This window comes from Camelus bactrianus, chromosome 12 (assembly GCF_048773025.1).
Source record: "Camelus bactrianus isolate YW-2024 breed Bactrian camel chromosome 12, ASM4877302v1, whole genome shotgun sequence".
Taxonomy (NCBI): domain Eukaryota; kingdom Metazoa; phylum Chordata; class Mammalia; order Artiodactyla; family Camelidae; genus Camelus; species Camelus bactrianus.
This window is the reverse complement of record NC_133550.1, coordinates 8,157,410-8,170,776: the sequence shown is the minus strand read 5'-3', so window position 1 is coordinate 8,170,776 and position 13,367 is coordinate 8,157,410.

Here is a 13,367-nt window from a genome sequence, read left to right as displayed (position 1 = left end):
AGACGTGAGCCAGGCATGGGTGCAGGAATGCACGAGGGGGCACAGTTTCCCCCAAGCGTGGGTGGCACCGAAGGGCAGGCAGGAATGAAGTGTGAGTTAAAGTGAGAATAGACAGTTGTAGTCAAACTATGTGGAGCGTTCAACATCAGTAAATGCACTTATATGTGATTTTTGACTCTTCCTCCACAGCACGTCTCCCCATCAATCAGCCTCCAGGTGACTGCAACACCTCCCAGCTCATCTCCCTCCTTCCATGTGGGCCCCACTACTGTCTGCTCCCCACATAGTGGCCACTGTAATATTTTTTAAATGTAACTAGGATCATTCCACTCCCTTACTCAAAAGCTTCAAATGATCCACCACTGCACTTAGAAAGAAATCAAATCTCTACCATTTCTATGTGATCTGTCCCTGGCTTGTTTTTCCAGACTCCATTTGTATCACTCTTGCCCTCACTCCCTCTACTCGAGCCACATCAGTCCATCCTTCCGTTTCTCCGCGTGCATGCAGACTCTCCCCTTCCACACCGTCGCTGCACTAGCCGTGCCTCGGCTGGCGTGCTTCTCCCCACGGATGCACAGCCCACCCCTTCTCCTCACCGAAGCCTCCCCGCTGCTAGGTACTTGCAAGTGCACATGGCATTCATTTTGCCCTCCGCACAACACACACAGCAAGGTCGGTGCAGTGAGAAATGGTCAGTGAGATTTGAAATGGACGTATGTACATATCTACATGCATTGACCAGTTTACAGAGTACATTCATATGAGTCCATTTGATCCTCACCCCAACTCTGTCAGGTAGAAACTTATTTATAGAGGAAAGAAATGAGATCAGAAATATCGTGAGTTCACCGAAGTCACACATAGGTTGTACGTGCTGGATCGAGGCTTCAACGAATGTCATTTGGCGTCGAAATCCAGGGGTCATTTTCCTCCGCCCCCCACGGAGGCAGAGACCAGCTCAAGAATGTGGGGAGGGGCAACAGCGCCCCGCAGAGTCAGCACAGGAGAGCCGTGTCCACTAGGAGGTCAGGAGTGGCGTCTGAATAGCGACACATGAATAACCAGAACATTTGTTAAAATTAAGACATTCATCAAATCCCTACCATGTCCAAAGCACTGACCTCGCCTGAAAAGCAGCATAAAGAGTGGCTTCTGTTCCCTCAGATGGAATCTTCAAAGAATAATGGCAAGAGAGGCAAAAGTAAATGCCAACAAGATAGAGTGCCCTGAAGGCAGAGAGAGCCAGGTCCGCTCCCTGAGAACGTGGCTGTGAAGAGGGAGGAGCAGCTGACAGGAAGGGGAACAGGTCAGCGAAGGGTGTATTCAGGGCCCAGGACAACAAGCAATTAGGTTTCTCTGATTTTCTAGCTTGACTCTGTTTTGTGGGCTTTTCAGCCCGTATTTGCATTTTCACCTCCGGCCTCCAGTTTCCAGGTTCCAGCCCCTTCATCAAACTGACGTTCCCTGAGGGCCTCTTCTGGGAGCGCCTGTCAGTACTGAAGCCAGGGTCCAGGGAGGGGTGAGGCTGGCCCACAGAGACGCCCTTCTGCTCACTGACCTCTCGCTGCCTCTCGCTGGCTGTGACACACGGACCCAGAGTTCCCAGGACCTGGCGGGCCCTTGGGAGTAAGATGAGGGCCTGGAAAGCCTCACAAGTAACTCTGCTGGGGGCAGGGTTACAGACCCCCGCGTCCGGCTCGGGGGCTTGCGGGGGCTCGGTCACGAGTGGGACATCAGCTTCCCGAGGGCTGCTGACTCACTCGAGAAGAGTAGACAGACTCTTGAATTTAACTCAAGATATTCCCTGATCAGATCTGAACTCAGTTTACAGTGGATCCCTCATCTGTGTCATCGTAAGTTGCTGATATCGCCCTGACCTGCCCGGCTCTCCAGTTTCTGCCTCTCAGGGGCGACCCTCAAAAGGCTCTGCACACGAGAAAGTGGAGCATGGTCTCAAGAAATGAGGTAAATTAGGGAATTTTTAATAGATGTCCTAGGAGAAGAGATGAAAGTGTGACAACGAAGGTAGCTGAAGTTAAAAGCTGAATACGCTGAGGAGACCAGGCCAGGACGAAAGTCAGCCTGTGAGGCGAGTGGCCAGTGACTGGTCAACGGAACAAAATCCGGAATGTAGCAGGTTAATTCAGCAGGTGTAGAAATTACATTTACCACATTAATTAACAGAAATCCCGAGCACTCTCTATAGACTACATGCAAACAGAGTTCTCGGGGAAGCTCGGTGTTCAAATATCGTTTGTCTTAATCAGGGTTTTGCCCTGAAAGCTGTGGTGATGGGGCCGCTTCCTGAGTCTGACCCCAAGCCTTCCTGCTGCCCGGCTCGCCTGACCCTCCTGTAAACGTGGGTTCCAGACCGCCCCCAACTCCGCGTGCTGGGCGGCCGTCTCTGTCTGTCCCAGCCACGACGCTCAGGCAGCGGTGAAGCTCATCCATCTCAGGGGGTGGGGGCAAGGACCCTCACGACATATTCCCATGGAGCTTCTTCTAACTCTTGTCCTGAGGGTCACCGCCCGTCCAAGCACCTGTTACGTGGTTCACACGCTGAGGACACAGCAGGTACAGAACAACTCAAGTGCCTTCCATACGGGAGCTTACAGCCCAGTGGAGAAGACAGACTGTAAACAAGATAGATGAGTACATGCTGGTAAAACCAGGTAGAAAAATACTGCAGGAAAAAGGTACCAGAAGCATCGGGAAGGGGGTAAAGTGTTAAGCAGGAAACCAGTGAGAAAGAGAATCCTGTGTGTTTTGTTTGGATTTAGATCAAATTAACTTGGGCTTTTCCACTTGCGAAGTGAAGATCGTTGGCCTCCTTCTCCAGGTCTGTTGCGAGAGAAGTGAAATTCTGCACCATCCCTGGTGAGGTGCCAGTCAGGCACTAAAGGGCTCCTTGAGCAGAGAAAAGCGGGGCTGGGTAACTCGCCCGGGGTGGGCAGCACGCCCACAGCAGAGGAGAGCCTGAACTCAGGCCCCCACGGCGGGGGCCGGCCCCTGCCCCCCTCGGCCCTGCAGGACTGGGTCTGAAGGGTGGTTCTGAGCATTTAAGGTTACGGCAGTCACGTCGTATCTGTGGGAAAAATGTGCAGTCCACAACGGCAGAGAGGGACTGTTCAGCCCTGTAATCCAGGAAGGTAGTGAGGACTCAGGTAATATTTGTAGAATATTCATTGTAATTACTACTCTAATTTCTAAAGGTAACACGTAAACTTCAACAAACATTAGCCGTGGGAATGTGCCACGTCTGCAGGAGTGTTTGGTTTTACACCGTGTGCTGAATAAGACACGAGCACACGGCTAACCAAATTAACGTTTTGTTTATCGGCTCCATTTGCTTTAGCTTACGTGAGAGTCAGTGGTTTTCCATGTTTGGAATAAGAATATGCAAGGTACCATTTTGAGCAAATGTTTACCTTTTTCAAGCCCTTGTCTGTCACCACGGCACTTCAATGCCCGAACTATTTCCTCTGTCAGTGAAGAAGGGAGCTTTATACGCTAATTACACCACGGGCTGTTTCCACTTCTGAACCCCCTACCCACTCTTCAAGCCCTTGCCCCCGTAATGGGCACCACCCTTTTGTGATCTTTCGCTAATGCCACTTTAGGACATCAGTTCTGTCCTGTCCCCCTCAGCTCCCTGACGGGCGTTGAGCCTGGTGAACACCAGCCCTCCGTGAAACCGCCCCCCTTTGCTTTCAGGAGGCTGGACTCCAGGGCTTGGCCCTCTCTGCTCCTTCTCCCCGACTTCCTGCACGTGGGCCTTCCTCTCTCCGCTCCCTCCGTGCTGGCATCCCCAGAATGTCGTCCATTCCCCTCCCCTTCTCCCTTCTCCCCTGGCGAACCTGTCGTCGTTGTTTTAATCATGACTTTAATTGTCACCTTTATGACAGATGCCTCCAATTCTGTCTCCAGCTCAGACTTCTGGGACGGCTTCGAGGTCTGCACTTATGTATCCAGGACATTTTCTTGGGCACGTTTCTCTGTTCTCATATGTGTAGCACATCCAAAATGGAATCCTTCCTCCTCAGACTGCCCCCCACTCCCTTCTGTGTTCTCTACCTCGCTCATGGCATTGTGGTCCTTCTGTTAGGCAGCTAGATACGTAGGGACACCAGACAGACAGGTGGCGGAGAGGGAGGATGGTCCCGAAGACGGTGGTGTGCCCACCTCCAGCACAAAGGGGCTTTCCTTCCTCTAAATGAGCGCCAGCGAGAGACCAGTTAGACCCCAACAGCCGCAGCTGTGTGGCAGCAACAAGGACCTAACCGGCCATGACCCCGTGCTGATTGCAACATAATCAGCACTGCAGTTCGGCCCCCACCGATGGGTTTTCGTGTGCGCATCACGGGCGAGGACATGCGGAAAAGGGGACGAGCGTGACTAAGCACTCCGGGGGCAAGAGCTGTCAATCAAGAGACCACCTCCAAGCGAGGGTATCAGACAGAGGACCGGAGTCCACTGCTGTCTGCCCTTGGATCGGCCCACCTCCCGTTCTTGGAGGTGCACTTTGCTAAAACCTTTAAAACCTTTCACTGCATGACACGTCCGTCTCCTGCTTGAATTCTTGTATTTGGGGTAAGACAAGAACTGGGGTCTTTTCCCTTCCCCTTTTGGGGTACCACTTCTACTCACCCAGGCTTAAAACTCTCTAACTACTCATTCCTGCCCCCTACTCCCCATATGTGATGCGTCATCAGCTCCAGTGCCCTCTGGTTCCGTGATGCGTCTCACGTCCAGCCCTTCCATTTAGCTCCCTCTGTTGTGGTCAACATTAACTCTCACCTACTCCGTTGCCTCATAGCAGCTCTCAGCCTCCCCACAGCCTTCAGTTCTAACTGTGTTCCTCTCCTTCTGTTGCTCCCAGAATAAAGCTCAGAAACATTTTGCATGTAAAACTCTTAAACAGTCTGGCCCCAAATACCCCAATCCCACTTCATTTCCTGTCTTTCCCATGCTATGTTTAGCTGCATCAAATCACCCCCCACCGCTCAGAGTTTCATCTTCAGTGCTTTTGCCCTAATGGTGCCTTCCACCCGGGATGCACCGGCCCCTCCTCTGCCTACCAAATCCTTCCCCTCCTCCTTCAGGATGTTTCTTTTGGTTCTCCCAAAATAAGATAACGTTTTCATTTCTGTGCTCCACGAGCACCTCATTGGTTCTCTTCTCGTTTCTCCATCACACTATTTTAGTGTAGTTGTGGGTGTACATTTAGTAGAGACATTTAATCATGGGACCACGTGGCTCCCTCCCCACTACTGTCCACTCTACTGACCCACCGTATCCTCCGTGCTTGTCCCATCGCTTCAGTTATTCCCAAAATGGCCACCAGGCTCAGCTAGCCTCCAACATCACCTTTCGGCAAGCAGGGCTCCCGTTTGCAACTTTGTGCCCTCTTAGGTCGAGCGTCCTCAAATGCCCAGCACCGCTCGCCCTAATAATGGCTATCCTTTGAGAAGGGGTGAGAAATTTCAGTTAACGCGTTGTGTTTACTGCTCCCTTTTTCTTTTCCCTTAAGGCTGCTGATCAATTCTTTCTAATCACCACTTTCCCCATCAGCCTCAAAGACCCAGCCACCTTCCTGTCCCTTAGGCTAAGATCCTTAGAGCAGGGTCATGCCGCAAAGCCGGGGCCACCTCTCTTAGGGACCTCTTCATTTTGCAGTTAGAAATGCACACAGCAGCCCTGCCTGACTGCTTCACTTCAGGGCTGAGAATTCAAATGAATTCCCCTGCCAGAGACCATTATGTGTTTGCTTAGCAGCAAGGAGAGCGTTTACTAAATAATGAATTGCAAGTTCAGGGTCTTCTGAACGGCACTCAGTCCCTGGACTCCCGCCCAAGGACCCTGCGTGCTTACCTGTTTGGAACTGTCACTGCAGCTGGGGATCTGTCTCTGAATGCTTTTGATTGTTCTTTTCTTTTTTTTTTTTTTCCCTCCAAATGGGGAGGAAAACAAATTCTCAGCCACAGTGTAATTTTACAGATTTATTTTGATTAGTCAAAAATAGAGACTATCAAAAAAGCTTTTCTCTGGGATACTAACCCTTCAAATGCTTACATTTGAATTTGTTCTTGGCCGGCTGTTGCTCACGATTCCGCGCACACTGTCTCCAGTCCTTCGCCTGAGCATGCTTTCTGTCTTGCTTTTGTTTGGGGGCTTAGTATGTTAGGGGACAAGCAGTGCAAATTTTATACAAAGCAGGCCTTGGTTCAGGGGAGATGGAAGAGTCAGATCAAAAGATACGTGTGCAAACAGTAGGAAAATTACTTTCCCACCGCCTCCTGAATTCGTCGTGGCCAAGTAAAAGTTACAGGCCCAAACCAGAAAACACCTCTAAATTAGCCTCATGACAAATAAATACTCTAAATCTCCCTTGAATTATGGTTTTGGTTCTTTTCCAGTATTGTATTGTGGCAACAAAACACGCTGTTAGGACCCGTCAGAATTACTGTACCAAAACAAAGGCTCATTTATTGATATAAAAAACAAAGGATGTCACTGGTGTTTGGTTGCCCAGAGACAAACATCACACAGTTTTAGAGCTGCGAGCCAGCCTCCAAGCCAGCCCTCTTAGGAAACCGAGGCGCAGACAGGTGAGGGAGCTTGCCCATCCAAGGGCTCACGATTACTGTATTAGCCCTAAAACTAGAGGAAGTTTCATGACTCCTTTAAGTCGGGGCCCAAAACCAAATCACATCTGATATGGTACATATGGGGCAGCTGTTGAGATTGGCTCAGACTGTATCCGAAAAAACAGATTTTAAGAAAACTGAAAAATCCCATCAATTGTTGAATAAAATCTCTTACTGGGAATGAAGCTGGGATAAGGATGACCTAAAACCAAATCAAAGTCATCTCAGCCTTGAGGGCCATCATCATGTATTCAAATAAACAAGAAATAAATTTGCTACCTAACAGTCTCCCTCTGTCCTCCACCCTTAGGTTTCTTCGCTCTTCCTCTTGCTGCCAGCCACTTTCTTCCCTCTCTGACTAGAGAATCCAACCGAAATCAGCCAACAGCTCTTAAATCAACCCAGTTCCGGAGAAGTCTCTGCCATTTGCCCTGAGTTAACCAAACGGCAGACGGGAAGAGCTGCTCGGGGCCGGCCTCGCGGCATCTCCGGGAGAAGCGGGCTCTCAGGCCTCAAGAGCCGTCAGCGCTGCTGGCGGCCGTCTTCCCTTCATTAGAAATAGATGCAGCCTGTTGCATAAGTGCTTTGAATGGATGCTCCAAGTGACTTAGTTGAAGTAGCAGCCATCCAGGGCTGAGCCGTCAGCGCCCGGCGTATGAGAACCAAAGACTCAGATCTTGACAAAACTTCTTATCTCCACGGAGGTCTAGAAACTGTAGGAAAGCTCTCGGAACCACCCCTTGCCCTCCTCACTCTCTTGCCTGTGCACAGCCCAGCCCAGCCCGGCCTGTCCTCCCCACCAAGCTCCATCCAATCAGCTTCTTATGCATTCGTCTGAGGCAAAAAGGCCCCAGTTGAATGGTACCAGACCTGTTGTTTTGTCTTTCATTTTTCTATTTATTGCACAACTTTTAAAATTGGCCCCACAATGAGAACTGTGTAAAAATGGTACCCAAGGTGTTCCCTTGGTAGGACCCAAAGTCTCAGTTAGGTTCTTTCCATGTTATTTCTCTTACCCACCCCAATCTGGGGTTTTCGCTAACACTGCAGTGCATACATTCCAAGGGCTGCGTCTCATTCATCTTGTAAACTGACCCTAGTGTGGTGCCGGGTAAACAGTATTTGACTTGTTTGTTGACTGAAGGAATAAATAAGGTCTTGGATTTCTGCTTTCCTCATGAGCAGGGTCTTGGGGTTTCTTTACCTCTGTATTCCCCTCCACTCAGGGCACTTTCCTCATCTCTGAATTTTTCTGCAGACTTTCTCACGTAGTCTGACAAGCATCTTTCAGCTGCAGATTCTGCTTTCATGATAGGGCTGGACAGCCAGTGTTTTTCTGGCTGGGCCTTTTTTTTTTCCTCTAAGGCAACCAGGGACATTTCTAGTGAGTGTATCATTAGAGTGATTTTTCAGTGGCTAACCAAGCTGTCGGAGGCATTTAGCACTGCCAAACAGTTATTAACCTCTTTGACATGACTTGGTACCCAGCTCTCCTTTATTTGTTTATATAAATAGTCAAACCTTTGTTAGGCACTTAAAACAGCTCCAGAGAAAGAGCAGCAAGAAACAAGTTGATAGGAGAATTAATGGGGCTTTGTTCGTAGAATGCAGAATTTTGTAATAATTCTGGAAGCAGATTTCTGGAGCGTGAGATGTTTTCAAATTCATTATAGCTTTTAGAACAACTTTATTTTCTATATGGGCAGCAGCCTGGGACTGTTTGGGATGGAAGTAGCAAGAGAGGTGGCTTTATTTTTTGTCTTCGCAGGTAGCAGACAATTTTCCTTTTCATACTGGGATACTCTCTTGCCCTTGTGGAAGGGGATCAGTGGAGTCAACAACTTGGGGTACTTCAGCGAGAGTAAAGAGAGAAGGATTAATTCTAAGAATTTCCTGCAATAGTTAAACAAGAGGTAGGACTTTTAAAAAAATATTATTTTTAATCCTGCTTGTACCAGACCTGTATCACAGAGCCACTGATTGCTGGATTTTATCAGGCTGCGGAGTTGGAAATACTTCACTGTATTGATTAAGGACTTAGCATTTCCGTGCAGCCTAACTGCTTGCACCTCAAGCGCCTTGCAGGAATAGCTGGCACCATCTCAAGACAACCTGATAAATCTACTGTTTTAATTAAGTTATGTATTGATTCTAATTTTTTAAACTAAATTTGGTATGGAATTTACAATTGTTATATTTACAAAATACAACAATTCAACACCGGGAAGACAAGTATCCTTAGCGGGCTTGAAAACCAGTGGGATTTACCATTCAGGTCAGAAAGTAAGAAGTAAGACTGTCCCTATTTGGAGATTACATACTTTATACATAGAAAACCTTAAGATCGCCACCAAAAAAAGCCATTAGAACTAATAAATAGATTCAGCAAAGTTGCAGGATACAGGATTAATATACAGAAATCTATTGTTTTTTAAATACACTAATAATGAATTGTCAGAAGGAGAAAACAAGAAAACAATTCTGTTTAACATCACATCAAAAAGAATAAAGAGCCTAGGAATAAACCTACCTAAGGAGGGGAAAGATCTATGCTCTAAAAACTATAAAACTTTGATTAAAGGTATTATAGATGGTACAAAGAAATGGAAAGATATTCAGTGTTCATGGAGTGGAAGAATTACTATTGTTAAAATGTTCATACTACTTAAAGCAATCTACAGATCTAATGCAATCAACCCCTATCAAATTACCCATGACATTGTTCATCGAACTACAATAATCTGAAAATTCACATGGAAACACAAGACCCTGAACTGTCAAAGCAATCTCGAGAAAAAAGAACAAAACTGCAGTATAATGCTCCTGACTTCAGACTATACTACAAAGCTCTGGTAATCAAAACAGTATGGCACTGACACAAAGAGACACATAGATCAATGGAACTGAATAGAGAGCCCAGAAATAAGCCCACACACATATGGTGATTTAATCTACAACAAAAGAGGCAAAAATATACAATGGGGAAAATACATTCTCTTGGTGCTGGGAGAACTAGACAGCTGTGTCTAAAATAATGAAACAATAATATATTCTTAAACCATATGCAAAAATAAACTCCAAGTGGATTAAAGCCCGAAGTGTAAGACCAAAAATCATAAAACTCCTGGAAGAAAACTCAAGCAGAACACTCTTGGACATAAATCATAACAACATTATTTTAGATCTGTCTCCTAAGGCAAAGGAAAGAAGAGCAAAAATAAATAAATGGGATGTAATTAAATTTTAAAGCTTTTGCACTGCAAAGGGATACCACTGACAAAACAAAAAGACAACCTACTAAATGGGAGAAAATATTTGCAAATGATGTGTTCAATAAGGGGTTAATATCCAAAATATATAAACAACTCAAACAGCACAATATTAAGAAACAAACAACCCGATTAAAAAATGGGCAGAAAAAATAGGCATTTTTCCAAAGAAGAAGACATACAGATGGCCAACAGGCACATGAAAAGATGCTCAACATCACTAATCATCAGGGAAATGCAAATCAAAACCGCAATGTGCCATCGCCTCTCACCTGTCAGAATGACTATCATAAAGACCGCAAATAACAAATATTGGTGAGGATGTGGAGAAAAGGAAGCCCTTGTACACGGCTGGTGGAGATGTAAATTGGTGCTGCTACTGTATGGAGGGTTCTCAAAAAACTAAAAAAATAGAACTACCCAGGATTCCAACCCCTTGGTATATATCTGAAGAAAACAAACAAAAACTAGTTTGGAAAGATACATGTACCCCAATGTTTCTAGCAACAGAACTTACAATAGCCAAGATATGGAAGGAACCTAAGTGTCTATCAACAGATGAATGGATAGAGAATAAGTGGTATATGTGTGACATGAAATGGAATATTACTCAGCCATAAAAAGAAAAAATTTTTGCCATTTGCCACAACAGAGATGGACCCAGAGGTTATTAAGGTAAGTGTAGTTAAGTCAGATAGAGAAAGACAAACACTGTATGTTATCACCTATATGTGTAATCTGAAAAATAAAATAAATGAATGACTGCAACAAAACAGAAACAGACTCACAGATGCTGAAAACAAGCTAGTGGTTACCAGTAGGGAGAGGGGTGGGAGGAAGGGCAAGAAAGGGATATGAGATTAAGAGGTACAAACTACAATGTATAAAATAAGTAAGATACAAGGATTTACCGTACAGCACAGGGATATAGTCAGTATTTTATAACAACTTTAAATGGAGTATAATGTGTAAAAATTTGAAATCACTATGTTGTACACCTGAAGCTAATATAATGTAGTAAATCAACTATACTATAATTTTAAAAATTAGCCAAAGCAGGTATTTGGTTGAAAGTGAATCTTCTGAGTCACTGTTTTTCTGGTGTTTTTGGTACATTGCAGGGGAAGTTCTGGCAAATTTTTTGTGTCACTTAGAAATTTCTTGGTTTCCCCTACTTTTTTTTTTTTGCTTTAAAATTTTTTTCCACTTATTTTGTGTCTGTTCTGAACCATGTGTAATAAATAAATATTTGAGACAAACTCAACACTCATTACTATTAAAATAACTATGCCCCAGTTAATACTGTTTACTCTGTGCAAAGAAATTATAAAGTGATGATCGAAAAGAATTTTCAACCAATTTTGATATTGTGTAAACACTGGCAATTAAAACAGGTAACACTGTTTAAAAATAGAATTTTAAAGAAAAAAAAACTCAAGCTGAAAAATTTACAAACGTTTCTTTTAATGTTTTATTTGGTTCTTATTATTCTCTTTTTACAATGTATTGTTCATCATAGAAAAATCATAAATATAAGCAGAAAAACATAATTTCACTCTCAGGGATGATCATTTTGTTAACTTCTTAGTAAATCTATTATAGATTATTTTCTAAGTTATCTGTTATGTGTTCTATATATTATACTTGTATTATATGTTATTCTCAATAGACTACTATAAAAACTACTTTTAATCAGCTTTTTAAGCCTAACAACACTACATGAATATTTCATGTCAAGATACACATTTCTTAAATATACTTTTTAATGACCATGTAGTATTCCACGATATAGGCATGCCATAATTTTGTTTAACCAATTCTCTGTTGTTGGTCATTTAGGCTGTTTCCATCTTTCAAGAAATAATGCAGAACAGACAATTCCTCGGAAGTGCATTACAGCCACAACGTGTGAAAAACCATTTTAAAATCTAAAAACTTCTTTTAAAAGCACAAAGTATCACAAAATGTCAACTCTAATCAATCAATATTGTCAGTAGGTGGGAGGAAGTCAATATACAACTTAGAGTATTTATTTTTGAACCTATTCTTTTTGCCAATTTTTATCTGGATCATTTTCCCGAATTAAATAGCTTTAACTAAATAATTCAAACCAAGCCTGGTTCAGTGAGGAAGCTCTTTGCTTATTCATTCTGTCACATGGTTTCTCATCAAAGTTAAAATTAGTACTGAGAACTGTGCCTCTGACAAGAAGGAAAAAAACTTTCTAACTCAAGACAGAAAATGAAACAGCAGAGGGTGATGGCATCGGGAGGCAGTGAAGAGAATACGGTGATTAGTTAACTGGAAGAATCAAATATCATTATTGTTCCCAAAATGTCAAGATCACGTTAATCTGAAATGTGAAAATAGGGCTGGCAGTCATACCTTGGGTTTATATTGCATCTTCCAGCAAGACATTTCCCATCCAAAGTCATTCACCTTGGCTGTGAAAGCTGGCAGAGATAATATTGCCCTAATCCAAGTTAGGGATTGATCTCCATGAGTCATCTGTCCTGAAATTTTAAGCAGACACTCTACCTTTTTCCCTGTTAAAATTTTTTTGTACAGTCGAGCTACAGGATAAACGCAGGAAGCAACTGTGTTGTCATGGATTAAAATTATTTCTAGATTATTAACTGGTGCCTTCTTCTTGGTGACACTAGGGTAGTTAAAATGTGTCAACAAATGAATGCCCCCTTTAGACCCTACTGGAAACCTGAAATGTGTATATGAATGTACACGTATGGCTGGATCGCTTTGCTGTACACCTGAAACTAACATTGTAAATCAACTACACTTCAATAAAAATTTTTTTTTAAAAAAAGAAACCTTGATACTTTACAAGATGTGACACTACATCTTCAAAAACTTCTTGAAAATTATTTCCTCTAAGTGAATCAAATTCTTTAAAAGTGATAAATACAGGGTTTCTGTATTATTCTTAATGTAGATTGCCTATAGCAATCTAATGCAGTTTATTGTCCAGTAGAATTTAACTTGGCCTCGCCAAAATTTCACTGGTTAATTCAAAAGAAAAAATAGACTTTCTCATTCTTGTACATAAGCCTTATTTTTTCACTCAACGTTTACAGCTAGTTATCACATACTAGGCACTAGGAATGTGAAGACGAGCAAGAAAGAAAAAAAGAAACTGCATCAAGCGTAGTGTCTCCAGGACTTAAGACAGTGCCCAGCACACAGTAGGTTCTCAATCAACACTGAATAAACAGAAGATAAGGAGAAAAGGGAGCAGGGAAGAAGGAAGGAGAAAGGATAGACTGGGTCTCTTCCCTTAATAATTTACATATCTTTTCGTGGAGTTACAGAAAAGCCCTGAGCTGGGAGGCAGGGCACCTGGGTTCCCATAGTCTGCAGCTAACCACCCAGAACCTGGGAAAGTTATTTCTCTTCCCCTGTCCTTAACTTCCTGAAATGCAGGATTTGTGCT